The 22,935-nt window shown below is 40.0% G+C and overlaps 1 protein-coding gene across 1 annotated transcript in view; it reads left to right on the top strand.

Moving 5' to 3' along the window:
* TRHDE (thyrotropin releasing hormone degrading enzyme) overlaps positions 1-22,935 on the top strand; it is a 423,265-nt gene that overhangs the window by 258,776 nt on the left and 141,554 nt on the right. The window lies entirely within an intron of this gene.

Genomic DNA, 22,935 nt, shown 5'->3' with positions numbered 1-22,935 from the left:
AACTTGTTTTTTGCATCTGTTTTTACACAAAGGGAAAAAACAGTCCAACCCATCAAAAACAGTACCATAAAAAAGAGATTAGAAACACAAGTTAAGATAGGCAAGAAAACGATAAGTAAGCACCTGTCCACCCTAGACAAGTTCAAATCACCAGGACCAGATGGATTACACCCCAAGATTCTGAAGGAACTGGCAGATGTGATCTCAGAACCACTGAACTATATTTTTCAAAGATCCTGGAGCACTGGGGAATTACCAGAGGATTGGAAAAGAGCTGGTGTAGTGCTCATTTTCAAAAAAGGAAAAAAAATGGATCCAGGAAACTACAGACCTATCAGCCTGACCTCAATACCTGGGAAGATTCTAGAAAAGATAAGCAAGCAATGAATCAGCAAACACCTAGAGGCAAACAAAGTCATTACCAAAAGCCAACATGGGTTTGTCAAAAACAGATCATGCCAGACAAATCTTACTGCACTCTTTGACCAGGTGACAAAATTAGTGGACCAGAGGAATGCTGTGGATATAATTTACTTGGACTTCAATAAGGCATTTTATAAAGTAGACCAGAACCTATTACTTGATAAGGTAGAAAAATGTGGATTAAACAGCATAACCACCAGATGGATTCGTAGCTGGCTGACCGGCCGTACTCAGTGTGTGGTCCTCAATGGAACTGCATCTACATGGAGGGAAGTGTTTGCCCCAGAGCTCTGTTCTGGGCCCGGTGCTCTTCAACATCTTCATCAATGATTTGGATGAGGGGATAGATGGGGAACTCGTGAAATTTGCAGATGACACCAAGCTGGCAGGAATAGCCAACACTCCAGAAGATAGGCTTAAGATACAGAAGGATCTTGATAGATTTGAACATTGGGCTCTATCTAACAAAATGAAATTCAGTGGTGAAAAAAGTAATTTCCTACATTTAGGAAAGAAAAACCAAATGCACAGGTATAGTATAGGTGGTATCTTGCTCAATAGTAGTAACTGTGAAAGGGATCTCGGAATCCTAGTGGACAATCACTTAAATATGAGCCAGCAGTGTTCTGCAGCTGCCAAAAAAGCCAACACCCTGCTAGGCTGTATTAACAGAGGGATAGAATCAAGATCACATGAAGTGCTAATGCTACTTTATAATGCCTTGGTAAGGCCACACTTGGAATACTGCATTCAGTTTTGGTCACCACGATGTAAAAAAGATGTTGAGACTCTAGAAAGAGTACAGAGAAGAGCAAAAAAAAAAGTGATTAGGAGATTGGAGGCTAAAACATATAAGGAACGATTGCTGGAATTGGGTATGTCTAGTTTAATGAAGAGAAGGACTAGGGGTGACATGATAGCAGTGTTCCAATATCTCAGGGGCTGCCACAAAGAAGAGGGAGTCAAGCTATTCTCCAAAGCACCTGAAGGTAGGATAAGAAGCAACGGATGGAAACTAATCAAGGAAAGAAGCAACCTAGAATTAAGGAGAAATTTCCTGACAGTTAGAACAGTGGAACAACCTGCCTCCAGAAGCGGTGAATGCTCCAACACTGGAAGTTTTTAAGAAGAGACTGGACAGCCATTTGTCTGAAATGGTATAGGGTTTCCTGTCTGAGCAGAGGGTTGGACTAGATGACCTCCAAGGTCGCTTCCAATAGTAATAGTAGTAGTAGTAGTAGTAGTAGTAGTAGTAGTAGTAGTAGTAGTAATAGTAGTAGTAGTAGTATATATACTATATATATATTAAGGCCTTAGGCAATCCAAAATTTCGTAGTTCTCAGTGTAATATGAAGTTACGTAAGTTGACCATATCAGGAAAATATCTTATCTCTTTTAAGCTTATGCAGTGTACAATCTACATAGTGATCATAACTAATTGTCTTTTTTTCTAGACCTGTACATGTCATCTATTAACAAGATAATTTCTATATGTTGTGGCAGGGGATGGTATTGGATCAATTTACAACTTCTTCATGGATAATTTCCATTTTACAATCCTGCCAAAACTCTTAAAGCTGACTGTGAGATCATAATCATGACTGTTTTCTTCAGAATAATGAGGCATGAGCCCATCTGTGCTGCACTGTGTCCAACCAATAGGAGAATACAAAAACTGTCAATTCCTCACCCCTGAATTATAGTACCTTCCTTAGTAATAAAATCCCTTTGCACCAGTGCAATACAAAAAGGGTAAAATATGTAGTGCTATTCGCCTCCACTTTCCCTCCCCACCATGTTTTCAGTTCATTTAATGTGCATTTCTCTAGCTATTTTATAACAAATGTGTTAGTATGAGGGAAAACTACCTAGTTATCAAGCCATAATTCATCCTGCTGATGAATCCCCACTGAAAGCGGGGGATAGCTTGATACAATAAATTATCAGGCATTTTCCCCAAGTATTGCTGCAATGGGAAAGCATAGAGCCACTATGCGTGGGGGTCAGTGGGAGGAAAATGACTCATTTGAATCCAGGGTAAGAGTTATACAAGTTTGGTATATGTTACTTATATAAGTAGGGAAAATCAAGCTGAGCAGCTATAAGGATTAAAGGGATGACAAGAAACTAACATCTAATGGAAAATTCTAAGGTAGAAGATAGGAGGTAGCACGAGGAAAGAGCTTCTGAGAATAAGAAAATAACTTATTCCTAAAGCTTGCTGAGCTCTAACACTGTAGATCACAAAATTGAACATGTTTGCAATGTGAGTTGTGCTGTGTCCAAAAGGGAAGAAAATTGCCTCAATTGTCCAGGAGAATGACAATCTGTGAACAAAGTAATGTAGCATCAATGCCAGAATGTGATGGGAGATACCATGACATTATAAAGATAATTGTTCCCTCAGGCATTTCCTCCTTCATCCTTAATTACTAAAGTTCTAAAAGAAAAAACAGGAGAATGAGACAAATATACATATCTTGTATCTCCACATAGTTTCATGTGGACAAAAGTACAAGAGATTAATATAATCAAAGCACAAGGGATTTATTTGAAGACTATTTATAATAGTGGATATTACACTTAGAGAAAACGAGTTAAAATATTTATCCAATATTAATTATTAAAACTAATAACTCATTTTCTAAAAAACATTGGAAATGTAAGGATATTTGGTGGTAACATTGTAAAAACCCATTTTTTTTAAAAAAAATCAACTAGTGATTAGTCTGATTGTCATTTAATTATCTGGTATCCTTACATTTCATGGCAGTGGCTGGCATCTTCAAAGGCAAAGTAATTTGATCTGTAGGGCACTTTTCAGTGCTCATAGGCAACTGTGGAGGAACTGACTGAGGTCTTGTTATTTGTAACAAAATTAACCTCTAATTGGATAGTATCACTAGAATTCTGTAAAAATAGTTTCTGTTTAGTTCTTTGTAGGTGGATTTGTAATTGGTCTAATTTGAACATGCTCCAAAGGAGCTAATTTTTATTGAACTGTCTTTAAAATATATCCTGTTTCTTATTTTTTCAGGTGAGACTGCTAAAGATTCTATATCATGTTAGTTAATTAGGAATTGTTTTATCCTGGAGTGATCTAAAGCTGGAAGCCAGGCTTTGTTAACTTTTAGAATCTCTTGTTAAAGTTGCTGGGATGTTTATAAATCTTCATAATTTCTCTATGCAGCCATATAGGTTGATTTTACATGTATGATAATATTTATGTCTCTGTAAATATAATCTTATGCCCTTCATATAGGACAGGGTAAGTGGATTGAATCCTTGATATACAGCAACATAAATTCAATGTGAGGTTGTAAAAATGCAGCAAGATATTTGACAATATAATTTGTAGGAAGGCCAATGGTACTTAAAATCAGACATAAGAGAACAGATCTTTTATGGATCCTTGGTAAGCAATCTAAATGAAGAATGTAAAAAACTTAAATAGGACCTAACAATTATTATGATAAACTAATTTTCTCATCAAAATCATCATCATTTTTACCTGAGATGCACTAAAGTCTTTGCAAGAGGGAACTCCTGCCACTACTTTTTGCATGGATTACCCTGGGGAATCAAAAAAGCAATCCAGAAATAGAAAATGTAAACTGTTTCCATACTTCTGCCAAGAAATGTTTATGAACATATTCATGAAGTCATCAGTTTAATTTAAAGGAGACTTTCTATCAATTAGCAGCAATCTTACAATTCCTTTTTCATGATGATCCACTTACAAATATAGTTTATTAACATAACTTATTCTTGTACATTTACATGAGTTTTATACAGATAATGGCAACATCACTGAAAGTACAGAATGCTACCTCTAAATTGGTTGAAACATAACTTTCAAAGTTTCAGATTGATGTACTCTGCTTGTGGAACCTAAGATAAAATGTTCCCTCAGCTTTGCATCATGATGTTTTTCTACATGAGTAGCCATGGAGAGCATAAAATATAAAGGAGCAGTACATTTATTCTCACAGATACTTTGGATTAAGAATGTTCCTGTCTCTTCTCAAAATGCATGGAGAAATTGAAAATCAAAAGAATATGCTAAAGCAGTAATAATGGACTGTTTTATTCAGGAATATTTTCCATGACCAAGACTAACATTCATGATAAACAGCATGCAACCTGGAGGAACATCACACATGGAGTGGGGGAACGATACCCAGAACAATAGAGTGAGACCCAGGGAGCCGGATGATAGACCAGCAGAGATAAAGACCAGAGACGTTGGCAAAGACAGATTACCTGTGGGTAGAGCCGGCAAACATGCAATGACAACTCGATCACGCTAGAAAGGAGAGAGAGATACTTTGCCAGCTGATTTGACGCGAGAACAAAGGGTCATGAACAAAGAACATCCACAACTGCGTCAGAGAAATCCCCCCACAAAAGACAAGTACAAGGGATCTGGGCTGAACGGAGAGAATGGTTACCAACAGCGAACTGGATGGCAAAGTACCATCGATAGGGCAGCGGCAAGGAACATTTCAGGCAAATGTGAGGAAAGAGATGTCAAACTGAGTGATGGGCAAGCAAGGACTACTCACATAGGAAGAGATAGAGTGGATGGTGTAGAATGAAGGGAGACGCCCGAGTCGCAACTGCAAGGGGCGGAGGAGGACCGACCAGAGCTTAATTGGGGCGTGTGGTGAGACTAGGAGAGAATTGAACAGCCCACACCTCAGACCCCCTGACAAAGAGAATCGCGCACAAGAGAACAGGGGAATAGAGACAGCTACCACCCAGAAGGGATGGAGTAGGGCCCCACTTAGCCCCAGAATTAATGATGGAGGAGTGCACAATAGCGCACGGAATAAAAACAGGAAAGGGCCGTGTGCTGACATAAGGGACATACTTAGAGTGCAATTCGATCACCTGGTACCAGTGACGCGGTCCAGAAGCCGGATGCAGGCGTCTAGTGATCATATATAAGCTTCTTCCCAATGATTACTTTTAACCCTGATGATGTCGGAAGCTTCCGACGAAAGCTAAGTTTTATTAAATGTTTTTTCATTTATTCTCTTGGTGATTGCTATTTATTTATTTTATAACACGAATATACCCAGGAGTCAAATTTTTACCCACATTACTAACCATTATGATAGAGCAGTATTGCTCATGGCTAGGCATTGGGAGAAGCTTACATACCGCATCTCGTTTGTTATCGAAAATTGACCTTTTTACATACTTGCATGCGAGAAGACCTTCCACCAAAATCGCTGAGGAGGAGACCCATGGTGAATTCCGTGGAGTGCCAACAAGCAGTGTGGCAGTTCTAATGCCGCACAGTGGGGCACTCATTAATGACCAGCACAGACGCACTGAGACTTTGAAGACATGGGCCCGGTACCACCATGAACAATGTAGTATGGACCTGTTGGAACAAAATTTCCAGATGCTCAACCAGCATGTCCAGCTAATGGCTAAGAAAACCAACCAGCAAACTACGGCATGACTCCAGTGCATGATGGATACTTTACGTGAGTCAGAAAGTAATGAGTTTACGAACAGATTAGTTTGTAATCTGTCCTCAAAAAGGCTAACCCACTCTCAACTCACCCTGCTGCAGCGTGATATAAGGTATAACCTCAGGGACGCTCACACTTTAGATTTCATAGCAGTGTTGGAGCCCGCCTTGTATCACTCAGGGATGGGGGAGGATTCCAAGAACTCCATAAAGCAACAGGTCACTGGATTACTCATGCACCACAAACATTACCAGACACTGTCCAAAGATGAGGTAGAACAACTGAAGAGGGACGACACCATTATCATATTACCAGCAGACAAAGGGAGGGCAACAGTGGTAATGGATAGGGTGCTTTATGTGACCAAGGCATTGGAGTTGCTTGATGATAGAACAGCTTACAAAACTGTTAAGAGAGACCCCATGGTAACACTTAAGAATAAGATCAATAAATTACTCGATAATTTCAAACGTGCCAAAAAAATGGATGATGACACCTTAAGGAAGATATGCCCCAGTGACTCAGCACTTCCCAGGTTTTATGGACTGCCCAAAATTCATAAGGAAGGTACCCCCCTTTGCCCTATTGTCTTGTTTAGAGGCACGCCCACCTCAGGGCTGGCCAAGTGGCTTAGTGATCGTATCTCCTACTTAGTCAATGGCAGTCCCACCACAGTCACATCTGCAGAAGAGTTCCTAGAAAAGATAAAGGCCCTTAGGGTGGAAGAGGATGAGGTGATGGTGTTGTTTGACGTCACCTCACTCTTCACTTCCATCCCCCAGGACCTAGTGGTTGCGGTCCTGAGAGACCAACTGGGAAAACAGAAAGGGACCCAGCATCGGGACTCTTTGCAGGTTGAGGATTTAGTGAAACTTATAAAACTGTGTTTAACAACCTATTTTACCTTCCAAGGAGTCACATTTGAACAAGTAAAAGGCACACCCATGGGCTCCCCCATATCCAGTGTGATAGCGGAAGCAGTGCTCCAACAACTAGAGCATGAGGCTATGACCTGTTACCGGCCGAAGTTTTGGGTTCGGTATGTTGACGACACATTTGTTGTCATTAAGCGGTGCTGCAAATCTAACTTTATGGGAGTACTGAATTCGGTATATCCGGATATCAGGTTTATGGTGGAGGAGGAGAACCAGGGCTCGCTGGCCTTCTTGGACGTGCTGGTCCAACGTTCACCAGATGGATCTCTAAGCACGAAGGTCTATTGCAAACGCACTCACACAGATCGAATCCTCCACTATGGTAGCAACCACCTGGTATCCCATAAGATTAGCTGCATCAAGACGCTGTTTAAGCATATACATTCACACTGCAGCACGGTTGAGTCTAAGTGGAGGAGAAGAGACATCTGTTTCATGTCTGCTGATTAAATGGATACCTGCTGAGGTTCATAAAATGACATAGTATAATATCTGAACCTCAGGATAATCGATGGAAGGAAGAACCCCTAGTACAAACAACATGTGTCTCTTTGCCATACATTAGCAATGTCTCTGAGGCAATGGCTAGATTGTTGGCCCCCCACAATATAAAGGTGGCTCACAAGCCTAGCCAGACATTGCGATCAAAAGTCATGTGCCCCAAGGACCCACTTCCCACCGCAAAGAGATCTGCGGTGGTGTATAAAATTGATTGTAAGAATTGCCAGAGCAATTACGTGGGCGAAACATCAAAAAGGTTAAAGACCCACCTACATGAATATAAATTGGCGATTAAGAGGGGTGAGCAATATTCGCAAGTCTGGGCACATATGGCTGAACATGACCACCAATTCGACTTTGACAACCCACAAATTCTATCTAGTGATGCCACAAAAGGGGGCCGACTGTTGAAAGAAGCCTGGTTCTCTGGAAAAGACTCAGTTAATCACCATATAGACCTCTGTTTGGCACAGCAAACATTAAGAACATGGTGTATGAATCTTCATCACCCCAATCATTGGAAGGAACTGAATCACAAGCTGTGTGATTGAGGGAAGAGTGTTGCACCTAATCCCTCACGTGATCATACCAACAAAAACCTAATCAGCTCTCCACGAACCATGAACACTCCCCTAATGCCCGACCAACAACGGAATAGTCCTGACCAACAGCTGTTGAACCTGATACAGAACAATAAAGATCCGGGGAGGACTAAGAGATCAATTAGGGATGAAGGGAGGAGGAAAGGAGAAACATGTGACTTGCAGGATCCCCCGTTGCAACCTGGAGGAACATCACACATGAAGTGGGGGGACGATACCCAGAACAATAGAGTAGACTCAGGGAGCCGGATGATAGACCAGCAGAGATAAAGACCAGAGACAGTGGCAAAGACAGATTACCTGTGGATAGAGTCAGCAAACATGCGATGACAACTCGATCGCGCTAGAAAGGAGAGAGAGATACTTTGCCAGCTGATTTGACGTGAGAACACAGGGTCATGAACAAAGAACATTCACAACTGTGGCAGAGGAATCCCCCCACGAAAAACAAGTACAAGGGATCTGGGCCGAATGGAGAGAATGGTTACCAAAAGCAAACTGGATGGCAAAGTACCATCGATAGGGGCAGCAAGAAACATTTCAGGCGAATGTGAGGAAAGAGATGTCAAACTGAGCAATGGGCAAGCAAGGACTACTCACGTAGGAAGAGATAGCAGAGTGGATGGTGTAGAACGAAGGGAGACTCCTGAGTCGCAACTGCAAGGGGCGAGGAGGACCGACCAGAGCTTAATTGGGGCGTGTGGTGAGACTAGGAGAGAATTGAACAGCCCACACCCCAGACCCCCTGACAAAGAGAATCGCGCACAAGAGAATGGGGGAATAGAGACAGCTACCACCCAGAAGGGATGGAGTAGGGCCCCACTCAGCCCCAGAATCAATGATGGAGGAGCGCACAGTAGCACACGGAATAGAAAGAGGAAAGGGCCATGTGCTGACATAAGGGACATACTTAGAGTGCAATTCGATCAGCTGGGACCAGTGACACAGTCCAGAAGCCGGATGCAGGCGTCTAGTGATCATATATAAGCTTCTTCCCAATGACTGCTTTTAACCCTGACGATGTCGGAAGTTTCCGACGAAAGCCAGGTTTTATTAAATGTTTTTTTATTTATTCTCTTGGTGATAGCTATTTATTTATTTTATAACATATTATATATATATACTAAAATGTGAATCCTGGGCATTATGCTAACAAATAAAAGAAAAAACGAGCACCAGGATATAATACACCAGCCTGTTTAATATAAACAAGCTTGTGGTTAAGAAGAGCCGCTAAGCTTTTTTCTGGCCAAAAAACTGCTGGCGTCATCAGAGTTAAAATAGCAGGAGATTGGAAAGGCAGCTCATATAGCCTCCTACCTCTGCACCCAGCTCCTTGAGCGCGTCATCGGCCCATTGATTGTGTTAATCCTTATCGCGCTGAGTTGTTCCGCATCAGGCAAACTGTCTTTGACTCCATTGATTGTTTTATGATCCTCAAGTGCTGTTTTTGAGCATGTGCAAGCACTTGGAGGGTGGCTGTTAATCCGTCCCTGCGCCCAGTCCCCCTACCTCTCGGGGCCATTATCCTCCCCCACCCCAAGGCCGTTGTCGTAATTCCTCCGCCCCAGTCCTGAAACAAGCAGCTGTTCCAGCATTCCTGCTCTCTGTCTAAAGAAAAGAAGAAATAGGGGTTACATGATATCAATATTCCAGTATTTGAGGGCCTGCCACAAAGAAGAGGGGGTCAAATTATTCTCCAAAGTACCAGAAGTTAGAAACTGACCAAAGAGAGAAGCAAACTGGAATTAAGGAGAAATTTCATAACAGTGAAGACAATTAACCAGTGGAACAGTTTTCCCTCAGAAATTGTAGACACACCATCACTGGAGGTTTTTACTAAGAGACTTGTCTGAAATGATATAGGTTCTCCTGCTTGAGTAGGGGGCTGGACTAGAAGACTTCCAAGGTTCTGTTCTATTCTATCCTATCCTGTCCTATCCTATCCTATCCTATCCTATCCTATCCTATCCTATCCTATCCTATCCTAACCTATCCTATTCTATTTGCCTTGAATGATTAACAAAACCAAACTAAATAATGTAAAATATGAGAAATTATTCAATGACTTTTGGTTTGAAAAAATTATCCTTATGTTTCTTAGTTCAGAACTGAATCAGTTGATTCACATATCATAAAATATATTAGCCTGGAACTAATGCCTGAAGCATCTAATATAAATTGGCAATATAATTCAGAATGTGCTTCAGAATAATTTCAAAACATAGAAGTTCCTCAAGAGAAAAATGTTTGGGGAAACAACTCGCTTGTAATGTAATTTGATACATCTTTATTCATAAAATTTATGGCAAACTACTTAGATAAGTGAATATGAGAAAATATAGGGATTTTGAAAATTATCTTTGTAATTAATATATACAATTTTAGTTATTAATAAAATGAAAATACTCCAAACACTTTAAAATTTGATAGTTACCTTCAAATTAAAACTAAATTATATTGGAAATTGGAAATAAATTATAAATTATAAAGACTAGAAAAATACAAGAATTACATAAGTCTTTCACAAAAATTATTCCACTGTCAATTCTAAAACAAAATAAATACAATAATATTTTCACGTGTTCTGTTGCTATAATAAATTAAATATTCTTTAGAGTCACAATAGTGTAGTACTATAAATCCCACTTTTTATGCAAATTAAAAACCTTTTATTTCAATACTTGGCACTTTCATTAGATGCCTTATTTAATTGGCAATAACAGGTTTAATATTTTTAATGTGAAAAGCATGTAAACTTATGTTACTACTTCTCTTTATTGCATCTATCAGCCATGCTAATTTCTAGCTATTCTAAACAGATTGCATCAGACAGATCTACCCACTTTTATACCATGTTTGTGCAACATTTATTAAAACCTGATGCAATAGGAGACAAGAATCATTTTTATGTTTATTTCATGCACTTTGAAATTATTTGAAGGTATGAAAAAATACAAGTTTATCTTGATGTCTATCATATTCTGTTCCATTCTAAAATTATGTGATTCTGTCCAAAATAAGTATTTAGCAAAAAGGAACTTTAAGATTTTCCCATTATTTTTAGGTTAAGTGTTGTTTTTATAATAGATTAGAACCTTCTATTCTGTAAAGAAATATTGCCGTAAGGTAAAATAAAACAAGTATTTATGGAAATATGATCTGGAATTTTAAAGGCATGTAATAAAAGCTAGAAATGTGCAAAATAGTATATGAGTGCAACACTGATCAATCTTCTGAGTTCTCTTTCACAAACTAAACTGTCTCTTTCAAGATCAGAAAACTTCGGGTAAACTATGAGCAAAATTAGAACTTCGTCTGCCTTTTATTGTAGTGGTTTTTAAACTGAAGTAAAGTGCTCAGGGTCATTCGAATTAAGAATTCTTTAAATCTATGTAAATAAATAAATAAATAAATAAGGGACCATTCTAGAATCACAATAGGATATTTTGGGGGGGAGGGGGTGAGAATATGTTATATTTGAACTTATTTGAAACATACTTAAAATTTCTAGTTTCACTAATGAGGGATGAGAAATAGTGAAGTGAGTTGCATTTGAAATCACTATACCTTTCCTGTATCTATCAATTATTTATATAGAATCCATTATAAAAGAAGAAAAAATGCCGAAAGGACAATAAAAAAGCTGGAGCAATTAATTTTCCAGCTATGAGTTTTGGGAGAAATTTTTATATTTCAGTATTGAACCATGAGGAAAATATCCAAAAATCTATAGTTGGCTAATGCCATCACTAGCAATAATCAAACTGGCCCACCATTCCCCCCAAAAACAGGTATTCCAAATATTCCCATTTGTCCTAATTCAGTGAATCTCAATAAAGACATTACTAATTTGAATATTTATATTTTTGGCAGTGATATGCAACTGGCAAAATGGCATAATCAAGTGGTAAAAATAAATTGGATTTTCCAATCAATTGGTTGTTTCCTGTGTATGAGTAACATAAAGTCTCAAAGTATAATTGCAGAAGTACTACACTATTGAAAAAAAATCAGCAAATTTCAGTACTATTAAATGTTATACTGTACAATAAGTATTCACTCTACATTATACAACGTTGGCATGAAATAGAACTGTTTTAGACAATGAAAGATATATAAAAGGAAAATCTTGTGCTCTGCCTTTCTCTTAACCTGTATAACAAATAAAAGAAAAAAAAAGAAAAAAATGAACACCAGGATATAATAAACTAGCCCGTTTAATATAAACAAGCCTGTGGTTAAAAAGAGTTACTAAGCTTTCGTCCGGCCAAAAAACTCCCGGCATCATCAGAGTTAGAATAGCAGGAGATTGGGAAGGCAGCTCATATAGCTTCCTGCCTCTGTGCCCGGCTCCTTGAGCACATCATCGGCCTGTTGATTGTGTTAATCCTTATCATACCGAGTTGTTCCGCATCAGGCAAACTGTCTTTGACTTCACTGGTTGTTTTACAATCTTCAAGTGCTCTTTTTGAGCATGTGCAAGCACTTGCACGGCTATCAATCCGTCCCTGCGCCCAGTCCCCCTCCCTCCCAGGGCCATTATCCTCCCCAACGCCAAGGCTGTTGTCATAATTCCTCCGCCCCAGTCCTGAAACAAGCAGCTGTTCCAGCATTCCCGCTCTCTGTCTTCCTCCTCCCTCCCCCTCCTTCCAGATTGCCTCAGTGCTTCTCTCCCTGGCTTAAGGCCATTTGGTCCATCATCTTGGTCCATGTGAGTCGTGGTATTCCCATCTATAGAGCCATCGTCCCAAATATGTAAAACGCTGTCATCTTCTTCCTTGGAGATCCTGCCTGTCTCATCCATCATTCTACCACCCGAATCCTGCCAAAAAAGAGTTAAATGTCTTCTCAATAGGCCATGGTGCTGTTGTTCCCATCTCCTAAGCATCTGGTAGGCCGGCACAAGGTCTATATGCTGGTTGATGGAATTTTCTTTAGAGAGCCAGGCTTCCTTGAGTAGGCAGCCACCCTTGGTAGTTTCACGAGCTATAACCTCTGCGTTAGCTAGATTGAAAGTGTGGCCAGAGCTGGACATATGGGCCCACATTTGTGAGCATTGCTCCTGCCTTCTAATAGCCAGTTCATGCTCATGAACCCTGGTCCTCAGTCTTTTAGTGGTTTCCCCAACGTAATTGCTTGCACAGTACTTGCAATTAATTCTGTAAATCACAGATGATCTTTGACCGTTGGGGAGTGGTTCTTTTGGATGCATGACCTTAGACCTAAGGGTGTGTTCGGGCCTGTGGGAAATGCTCACATTGTAGGGGGCCAACAGCCATGCTGTGGCATCAGAGATATGAATATAAGGGAGGGTTGTTCGTGTGGCCGGCATTGCTGTCACATTGAAGCCTGAGTCTCTATGATTTTGATGTGGTCTACTATACTGTCTCACAAACCCCATGGGATAGCCATTGTGCATGAAGATGTGATGGAGATGTTTTTTTTCTCCTCGGCTTTAGCTCTGCCCATGCTCCAATGGGAATTAACCCTTTTAAACAGCGTCCGGATGCAGCTGATTTTATGTGCTACCGGGTGGTTGCTATTATAATGTAGCATTCTGTCTGTATGGGTGGGTTTGCAATATACAGATGTGCACAATGTGCCATTAGGGCGTCGGCTGATCAGTACATCCAGAAAGGCAAGACTGCCTTGGATCTCTTCTTCTGTGGTGAAGCAGATGTCTGGATATACGGAGTTCAGTTCCTCCACGAATTTGGCGCTATCCCGTCTTTTGACAATCGCAAAAGTATCATCTACATAGCGCACCCAAAATTTTGGGCAGTACCTAGACATTACTATTGACTCTAGTCGCTGAAGAACCACCTCAGCAATAATGCCTGAGATGGGGGATCCCATTGGTGTCCCTTTTATTTGTTTATATACCACGCCCTGAAAGGTGAAGTATGTCTTCAGACATAGGGTTAGCAACTGTATTAGATCATTGATATGGAGAGAGTCCTTATGTTGTTCAGGCCCCTCTTGTAGGAGGTTCCTTATTGCTGTGACCGCCAGATCTTGGGGGATAGAGGTAAAGAGTGAGGTAACGTCAAATGATATCATTACCTCATCTTTCTCTATCCTTAGGGGCTTTACTCTCTCCAGAAACTCCTCTGCCGATTTCACAGTGGTCTCATTATTATCGACCAAGTGGCTGATGTGACTGCTAAGCCATTTGGCTAGTCCTGAAGTGGGTGTGCCCCTGTAGGACACAATAGGTCATAGGGGGACCCCCCTCTTTGTGTACCTTTGGGAGACCATAGAACCTAGCCATGGCTGCGCCGCTGGGACGTATCTTCCTCAATGTGTCGTCATTGATTTTACCCCGACGTTTGAGGTTGCTAAGTACCTTGTTGATTCGGTTTGTGTGTGTTGTCATTGGATCTTTAGTGATGACTCTGTAGGCCGTAGTGTCATTAAGTAATGCCTGGGCTTTGTCAAAATACGCTGATCTGTCCATAACCACAGTTGTCCTACCCTTATCAGCTGGGAGTATGACAATAGTGCTGTCCTTTTTTAGTTGTTCCAGGGCCTCTTCCTCCTCTCTAGGGAGCACCTGACGCCGTTTATGGTTAATTAGCAGGCCGGTGACCCGCTGCCTGATTGTGTTTCTGACCTTGTTATTGGCCTCCATGCGTTGGATGGTATGCTCTAAAGACGCCACAATGTCAATTGCCTGTGCATCCATCAGGTTGTGGCCTGCCTCCCGTTCTAAAAGGGAAATCTGTTCCTGGGTCAGGGGTTTGGAGGACAGATTGTGGACTAGCTTAATAGATAATGCCCACCATTATCTGATGCCCGTAAGATGTCCATTTTACATTGGAGTGCCATTGCTTTTTGCCAACTCGCTCTTACTGTGGCCTGGTGGACCTGTTGGTGGAGTGCCTGATAATGTTGATGTGTCAGTGTGGCATGAAAGAACAAAGGCCAGAACACACTGACAAAAAGCCTTCACACCAGAGATTCCAGGCTGCCCAACAAATGACATCAAAGATACTCATGCACATGCAGTAACAACAAAACATAAAAACAGTAGAGTGGAACCAATTGGACAGCATATTAACAGCCCCACAATAACAACTCGATCGCGATTGAAAGAAGAGGACAATTCAGAACACCATAGACAATACGAGGATCGCAACGATAGATTTATAAGGAACATAAAAAAGGGGGGGGAGGAACGAATGGTCACCCCATCAACTAACCCTAGCATAGGACCATGAGAAAGAGGGGTGTAGGCTCAACACACAATGCAACAATACCCCCATGAAGAGCGAATGCATATGAGCCACATTAGACAAAGGCAACAGATCGAAACGGAGACTGCAATGCGATGATCGGGGCGACGTAATGAGGATTGGAGACGAGGAAGAGGGGGTGGAGACCATAGGAGGTGATGTATATACAGGATATGGCCATTGACATATAGGAAGGATAGTGTGGGGAAAGATGAGAGGAGAATACCCAGCACATGGCCCAATGGAGCGAGAAGGAGTAACTGGGAAAACACGGAGGAAATGAACGACCCAAAAAGGGGGGGAAGGAGTATGCCAAACTCAGGAGCCTGTAGTGAGGAGATAGATAACAACACAAGCACAAAGAAGGAGAGTGGAGGAAGCAGAACAAGTAACAGAACGGCAGCATCAATCAACATCAAGAGTATAACCAACACGCAGCCCAATCAAGTAGGACTGATGACGAGGTCCAGGAGCCGTGTGCATAAACTGACCAGCAGTATAAAGGAGACTCCTATTGACTGGTTTTAAGCCCTGATGATGTCGGCAGTTGGCCAACGAAAGCTTGGCACTAGATTAAATGTTTTTAGTTTTAAATCTTTCCTGGTGTTCATGTTTGTTTGTTTTTATAATATGACTATACCCAGGATTCGTGTTTTTAACGAAATTAGCTGTATATATATATATATATATATATATATATATATATATATATATATATATATGTAGGTCTTTGGTTGTTCGGGTTTTCTCCCACATAAAATTGGAAGTGTCTTGGCGACGTTTCAACGAAGTCCCATTCGTCATCTTCAGGCTGGTGTTTTCAGCTTCGTGCTTCGAGGAGCAATGTGTGGTCTTAGCTGTTTCTTCCTTTTAACTGCCAGTGGGGGTATGAACTGATTGGGTTGGAGCTTGGCTGTGTTCTGATTGGGTGGAGGTGTGTTCTGATTGGTTAGGGGCTTGGCTGTGCTCTGATTGGCTGGGGGTTGGCTGTGCTCTGATTGGCTGGGGGGTTGGCTGTGCTCTGATTGGCTGGGGGAGTGTTCTGTTTGGGTGGGGGCTTTGTTGTGCTCAGGTTAGTCTGAGTTGCAGGGGGATTTAAGATGGTGGGCTGCCTTGCTATTTTTTGGCTTCACGTTCGTGGTCGTGCCTCATCTTCATGGTGGGTGTCAGTTTGCTTCATGTATGGATTGGAGGGGTTTAAAGTGGCTAATGATGCAGCTGTGGTCTTGCTTCTGGTTTGTGGTTGTGCCTCATCATCGTTGTGGGTTTGGGTTTGCTTTTTGCGTGGATGTGTGGTGGTGACATCCTGTGTGGTTTTTGTGAGTGTGGGTCTGGTGTCATTTTTTGGGACACAGCCAATATATGTTTTCTGAGGTTTTCGCGGGTGTTTGTATGTAGGTCTTTGATTATTCAGGTTTTCTCCCACGTAAAATTGGAAGTGTCTTGGCAACATTTCAACGAAGTCTCATTCGTCATCTTCAGGCTGGTGCTTTCGGCTTCCTGCTTCTAGGAGCAATAAAAATATAGAAAAACGAACACCAGGATAAAAATAAACAAGACCATTTAATATAAACAAGCTTGTAAGTAAAAGAGTTATTGAGCTTTCGTCAGTCACACTGCTGACATCATCAGAGTTGGAATGCTAGATGATTAGGGAGCCTGCCTATATAGCTGCCTATCTCTGCGCCCGGCTTCTCTAGCACGTCATCGGCCCATTGATTGTGTTAATTTGAAACATGCTAAGTTGATTCGCATCTGGCAGCCTGTTGGTGGACCTGATAGTTGTGTTCAGATCCTCCATTGCTTTTCTAGCGCACGTGTGGGTGCCTGGAGGGCAGCTGTGAAGCCGTCTCTGCTCCTTATCTCTCTCCCCTCTCATTTTGGAGTGATCTTTCAATCTGCATTTCAAATGCCCTGTAGGGCTGTCATCCTCCCTTAAGGCCTCCGTTGTTTTGCCCGTAGCTCCTTCTCCCTAATCCTGCAAAGAGCAGCTGTTCGGATGTTCCTGTTCCCTATTCCCCCCCTTTTTATCTCTCCTTCCGAGCTGCTTCCGCGTGTCTGTTTCCAACACCCAATCTTGACACATCATTAGTTGTCTCCTCCCATGGCAGCCATTGCCACCTCACCTGTAGCCCTGTTGCTCCAATCTTGCCAGTTGCTATCTCGTTGTGTCCCCTGCCCCCCTCCCCTTTTGTCAGTTCACTGTCCTCCCTGGGGATCGCAGCTTCCCCATTTGTAAAGCCATGGTTCTGCTTTTGCACCATGCGGGATAGCCATCTACTCTGTGGATTGTAATGTTGTCTCTTCCACCTTCTAAAAGTCTGGTATGCTGGTAGGAAGTCTATATGCCAGTTGATGGAATTCTCATCCGAAAGCCAGGCTTCTTTTAGAAGGCGGCCACCCTTAGTGGTCTCACGGGATATGGCCTGTGTATTTTCCAGATTGAATGTGTGGTCAAGGTTGGCCATGTGGGCCCACACTTGTGAGCACTGCTCCTGTCTTTTAATTGCCAGTTCATATTCATGGACCGTAGTCCTGAGTCTTTTAGTTGCTTCCCCAACGTAATTGCAGGGGCAGTTCCTGCAATTAATTCTGTAGACTATGGAAGACTGTTCACCGTTGGGGAGCGGCTCTTTGGGACGCATGATCTTACCTCTTAGAGTCTGCTCTGGTCTATGGGCAATGCTCACATTGTGGGGGGCCAGCAGCCGTGTCGTGGCTTCGGAAACACCACAGATGTAAGGTAAGGTTATACGTGTGGCCAGTATCGTCATTGCTCCAGACGTTTGGGCCCTGTGAGGTTGATATGATCTGCTATAATGTCTCACAAATTTTGCGGGGTAACAATTGAGCCTAAAAGTGCAATATAGATGTTTTCTCTCTTCAATTTTGGCTCTACCCATGGTGCAGTGGGAGTTGATTCATTTGAATAAAGTCCTAACACAACTAATTTTGTGTGCTACAGGATGATTACTCCTGTAGTGCAGCGTTCTGTCCATATGAGTGGGTTTACGATAGATGAATGTACACAATATACGGTTAGGGCACTGACTCTCCAAAATGAGAGGGGAGAGATATAAGGAGCAGAGATGGTTTGACAGCTGCCCCCAGGCGCCCGCACATGCACTAGAAAAACAATGGATGATCTGAACAGAACTATCGGGTCGACCAACAGGCTGCCGGATGTGAATCAACTTAGCACGTTGCAGATTAACACAATCAATGGGCCGATGACACACTCAAGAAGCCGGGCGCAGAGACAAGCAGCTATATAGGCAGGCTCCCTAATCACCTAGCATTCCAATTCTGATGACGTCGGCAGTCTGGCCAACGAAAGCTCAGTAACTCTTTTACTTACAAGCTTGTTTATATTAAACGATCTTGTTTATTTTTATCCTGGTGTTCGTTTTTCTATATTTTTATTGATATGTGTATACCCAGAATTTGCATTTTTAATGTTTTTAAGGATATATATATCCTTAATATATATATCTGAACTCATTGCTTGTATTTTTAATAATTGTACTGTCTTAGAGGAGTTTATCTTTTACAAGCATGATATATAAATATAAAATATGGACTTGCTTCCTCCAGGTATACTGTCAGATTGTATTCATGAAGTTTCCTCATCTGATCATTTTCTCAAAGATTTATTTTCTCTTTAGCATGTCAACATCTATCCCAGAGATAAATTGTTTAGTACTGTAAACTGTACCAGGAGGCAAAGCTGCATTTTTTTTCATTCTTTATATGATGGATTTCTCAACATTTTCTCAGATAAATCACAAACCATTCTCTTTAACTATTCCAGCAAAGGAAGCTTCTATCATTTTGTGAAATATTGGCAGAGTTCCTAGTGTCGTAAATATACATTTCAGGAAAACCATGCAAACATTTTATTTACTGTAATAATAAATTCATCCATGCACTCTATTGTGAGAATATTAGCCTTTTTGTTAGTAGTAAGCATACCTGGAAGACGACAAACCCAGTTATCTTTGTAAATACCTACTTCAGATTAGGAGACTGTATTGACAAGTATTTCCATTCTCCCCAGAGTCAGAAGAGACTGCATGATATTCTTCAAATTCTTCATTTCTGGCTTGTGCTTAAAACTTCATTCTGACACATGAGAAATTCAGATTTATGGCATGTGCCTAAGGAATATATTTTTTTACAGTCTTCTTTTAAACTCCTTAAAATCTTTAGCATGTGGCTAAGGCAGATAAGAGATCAAATCAATGACTTTGCAACTCAAGTAATAGTTACAAGTATGATAATTGAAGAGCTAATATACACTAAGTGCCAATAGGAAATTACTGTATAGAGTTTGAACTAAAATATTTTATGTTACAAAAAACTATTATATTTCTATGTAATGAAATATTCTACTGGCACTTGAGATACTTTCCCCTTTTTGTTTTCAGTGCTTGTCCAAATTTCCATTTGTTAAAAAGCTAATGTAGACAGAGGGGTGTAAACATAAAGTACTGCTTTAAAAGAAAAACTATCTGCTTGCTAATGCTTTCTTATCAAGGAATTTACCCTATGTATTTATTGTAAAGTCACAAAACTAATAGGTAAAGCCCACAGGTTTTTTTTCCTTCAGTCATACTATTTTAGTTGGATACTGGGGCTGTGCAAAGGTTAGAATTAAAAAGGCAAAAACAGTTTTCAAAGGGATTATAAAACCATTTCCTATCGTTGTACAATAATTGTACAGGCCCAGGAAAAGATATTGCTGCTTTAAGATGTTTGTAATGTACTGCAAGAAAATCAACACGTGCTCCTAATCTCATTTTCCCTGCTAATTTGTATCTATACAAATCCTATTTGAAACATATAGGGTTTTCTGACTTTTCCTAATTATTTTTCCTAATAACTATCTCAGATAAACTGGAACTATAATTCTCAGAGATTCTTCCTGTCATAATTACTGTTCATATTGGCTGAGAATTCTAGCAGGTAGTCTAGCACTTCTAGAGAATACTAGTTTATGGGAGTTTGCTTTAGAGCAATGTTTCTCAACCTCAGCGATTTTAATATGTGTGTATGCTAACTTGGGATTTCTGGGAGTTGAAGTCCACACTTCAGTAAGAATTATTATATTTAATATTGTAGCTTTAAGCTGCTATCACTTTAAACATCAGAATTCAAATATATTACATAGAATTCACATTGACACTATTGAAGCTTCCTGGTGTATTTGTTTAAAATTAAAATAGGCCAAAATATATCTTAAGGCAATTCACAAGAGCACTTCAAATTTATTTTCCTCATTTTATGAGAGTATTTTAAGTGTCATTTTATGATCTAAGCTTGACATAGTTTGTTCTCTAATGTTAATTCATGCTGTGAATTTCTTAATAAGCTAAATTTCATATTGGCATCCAGCTGTGTCTGCCTATGTCAACAAATTTTTAATTTGTAAAAGGGATTTGAGTATTGTTTGTTACTTGTTATTTGAAGGGCAAACATAACATAAAGGTTCTTGTATGTGTCTTTTGCAACTATTGTCCTTTTTAAAAAAATGTGTTTCAACCATAGGGCAGTATGAGTTTCCAAAAATTAAATTATTTTTTATTCCAAACTATAAAATTATACAATTTTACTTAACATTTTATTTATACAATTTTAGTAGAAATGAAAGAATAGTCACATATTGCTTTGGTGTTGCTCTAGGTTGAAAAATATAAACAGTAAGAGAATGCTATGACTAGAGTAAGAAAGAGAAAACTATACTATACATATACATATGGCTCAGCAGCTCCAGGCTGTGTTATCCTGTGATCCATGGAATGGTAGCCTTAGTGTCTACCAAACTTTATGGAAGAGAGTATTAGTAATTACAAATTCAACTCATCTTCAGGACTTGGAGAATGCTTTGTGACATGAAATAGGGCAGATATTATTTTAATGTAATAAAACACATAGGATATTTATAGGATATTAAGTTTATAAAATTAGTGGGTTTGATATGGAAAAAAATATTCAGAATTTCAACATGTTGGATATATAATGCATTCATCATGCTATTCCCTTTGGGAGTAAAGCATTGAAATACAGACTGCAGAAGAGGAGTAGGAAATAGTAAGATAAAGAAATTAAAGGGCAAGAAAAAAGAAAAGGAAACATGGCTGAAACATTTCTCATAACTAAGGAGAAAGGGCCTGCATTTTGTCCCCAGCATAATACCACATTGCATTTCTCAGATTTTGGTTTTTATAAACTCTTGCATTGTTGTTGTTGTTAATTGCGAAGTCGTGTCCGACCCATCGCGACCCCATGGACAACGTTCCTCCAGGTCATCCTGTCCTCTACCATCTTCTGGAGTCCATTTAAGTTCACACCTACTGCTTCAGTGACTCCATCCAGCCATCTCATTCTCTGGCGTCCCCTTCTTCTATTGCCCTCAATCTTTCCCAGCATTAGGCCCTTCTCCAGCAAGTCCTTCATTCTCATTAAGTGGCCAAAGTATTTGAGTTTCAACTTCAGGATCTGGCCTTCTAAAGAGCAGTCGGGGTTGATCACTTCTAGGACTGACCGGTTTGAACGCCTTGCAGTCAAGGGACTCGCAGGAGTCTTCTCCAGCAAACTCTTGCATACTTTCCATTAAATTTGTGGCACCATCACACCCTATGATTTCCTATTGTCAAATGAGCTCCTAATAAATTAGGTGATACTAATTTATAGTTTTTGATACATATTTGAGCTCTTTAATTAAATAATTAAGCCTAAATATTCAATTCTCTGTATGTGTTAATCAACATTAATTCACAAGATTAGGCCAGTCTTCTTCAGACCTGATATATCCTCCCTCCCTCATATTTTTACACATACCAATTCATTTCATTCATTACTTCATATTCTTTATTATTTGCGTCTCTCTCATTCTGAACTAGAATCTTCTATATGCCATCATCTTCACTGGAAGGGCCCATAAATCACAAATCTCTATTGCATGTTATTTTTAACAATTCATTTCAAAAAGTCAGTCTTAAGGTCTAGCCTAATCATCAGAGAGCCATTGGGCTTCAAGAAACATGCAGATGTATAAACAAGCCATTTAAAATGGCAGCATGGAGGCTAGCAAATGTCCTCTAGAATAAAATTATATAATATAGGCACAATAATCCAAAACATTTTGATTATTCCTGGTTACCTATACTTACTGTAAATTGCATTGATAAATTCTGAAGTTTCATTAAAATTCTTACTATTTTCCCATTCAAATACTGATCTTAGAATTACAGCCTTGGATATATATTGACGTTTATAGATATATATTAAATATGGAGAGTAAATGCCAAATGCAGTATTTATCAACATGGTAAAACATTATTAGTGCAAAAACATGAAAACTGTAATATAAGCTCTAAAATTGATTTAGATTGCTTCACCCATTTGAAACTTCATTCTATCCAGAGCAAAAGATATTCATCCATATCTTTAACCCTAACTCCAACTAAACTGTGAGTATGTATGTTTCCTGTTAAATTAAAATCATTGGCAATCATGAGATGCACTAAAAGAGGGCATATGTTTTGTCCAAACATATATTTGTATGTCTAAAATTAAATTTCTGGTGCTTGTTGTTCAACCATAAAAAAATCCTGGACTTAACAGTGTTTTAAATCTGAACAATAGTATTTCATTTGTACTGATTACTCTTGTAGAACTAGTTGTCTTTGTTATGCATTAAATCTCAATATGTTATACTTAAATTATTTCATTCAAAGATATGCTTATG

Source organism: Crotalus tigris, unplaced genomic scaffold (genome assembly GCF_016545835.1).
Source record: "Crotalus tigris isolate CLP2741 ecotype Arizona unplaced genomic scaffold, ASM1654583v1 scf7180000017916.3911339, whole genome shotgun sequence".
In the NCBI taxonomy this organism is placed as follows: Eukaryota; Metazoa; Chordata; class Lepidosauria; order Squamata; family Viperidae; genus Crotalus; species Crotalus tigris.
Note: the sequence above shows the minus strand (reverse complement) of the source record. Positions and strands in the feature narration are given on the sequence as shown.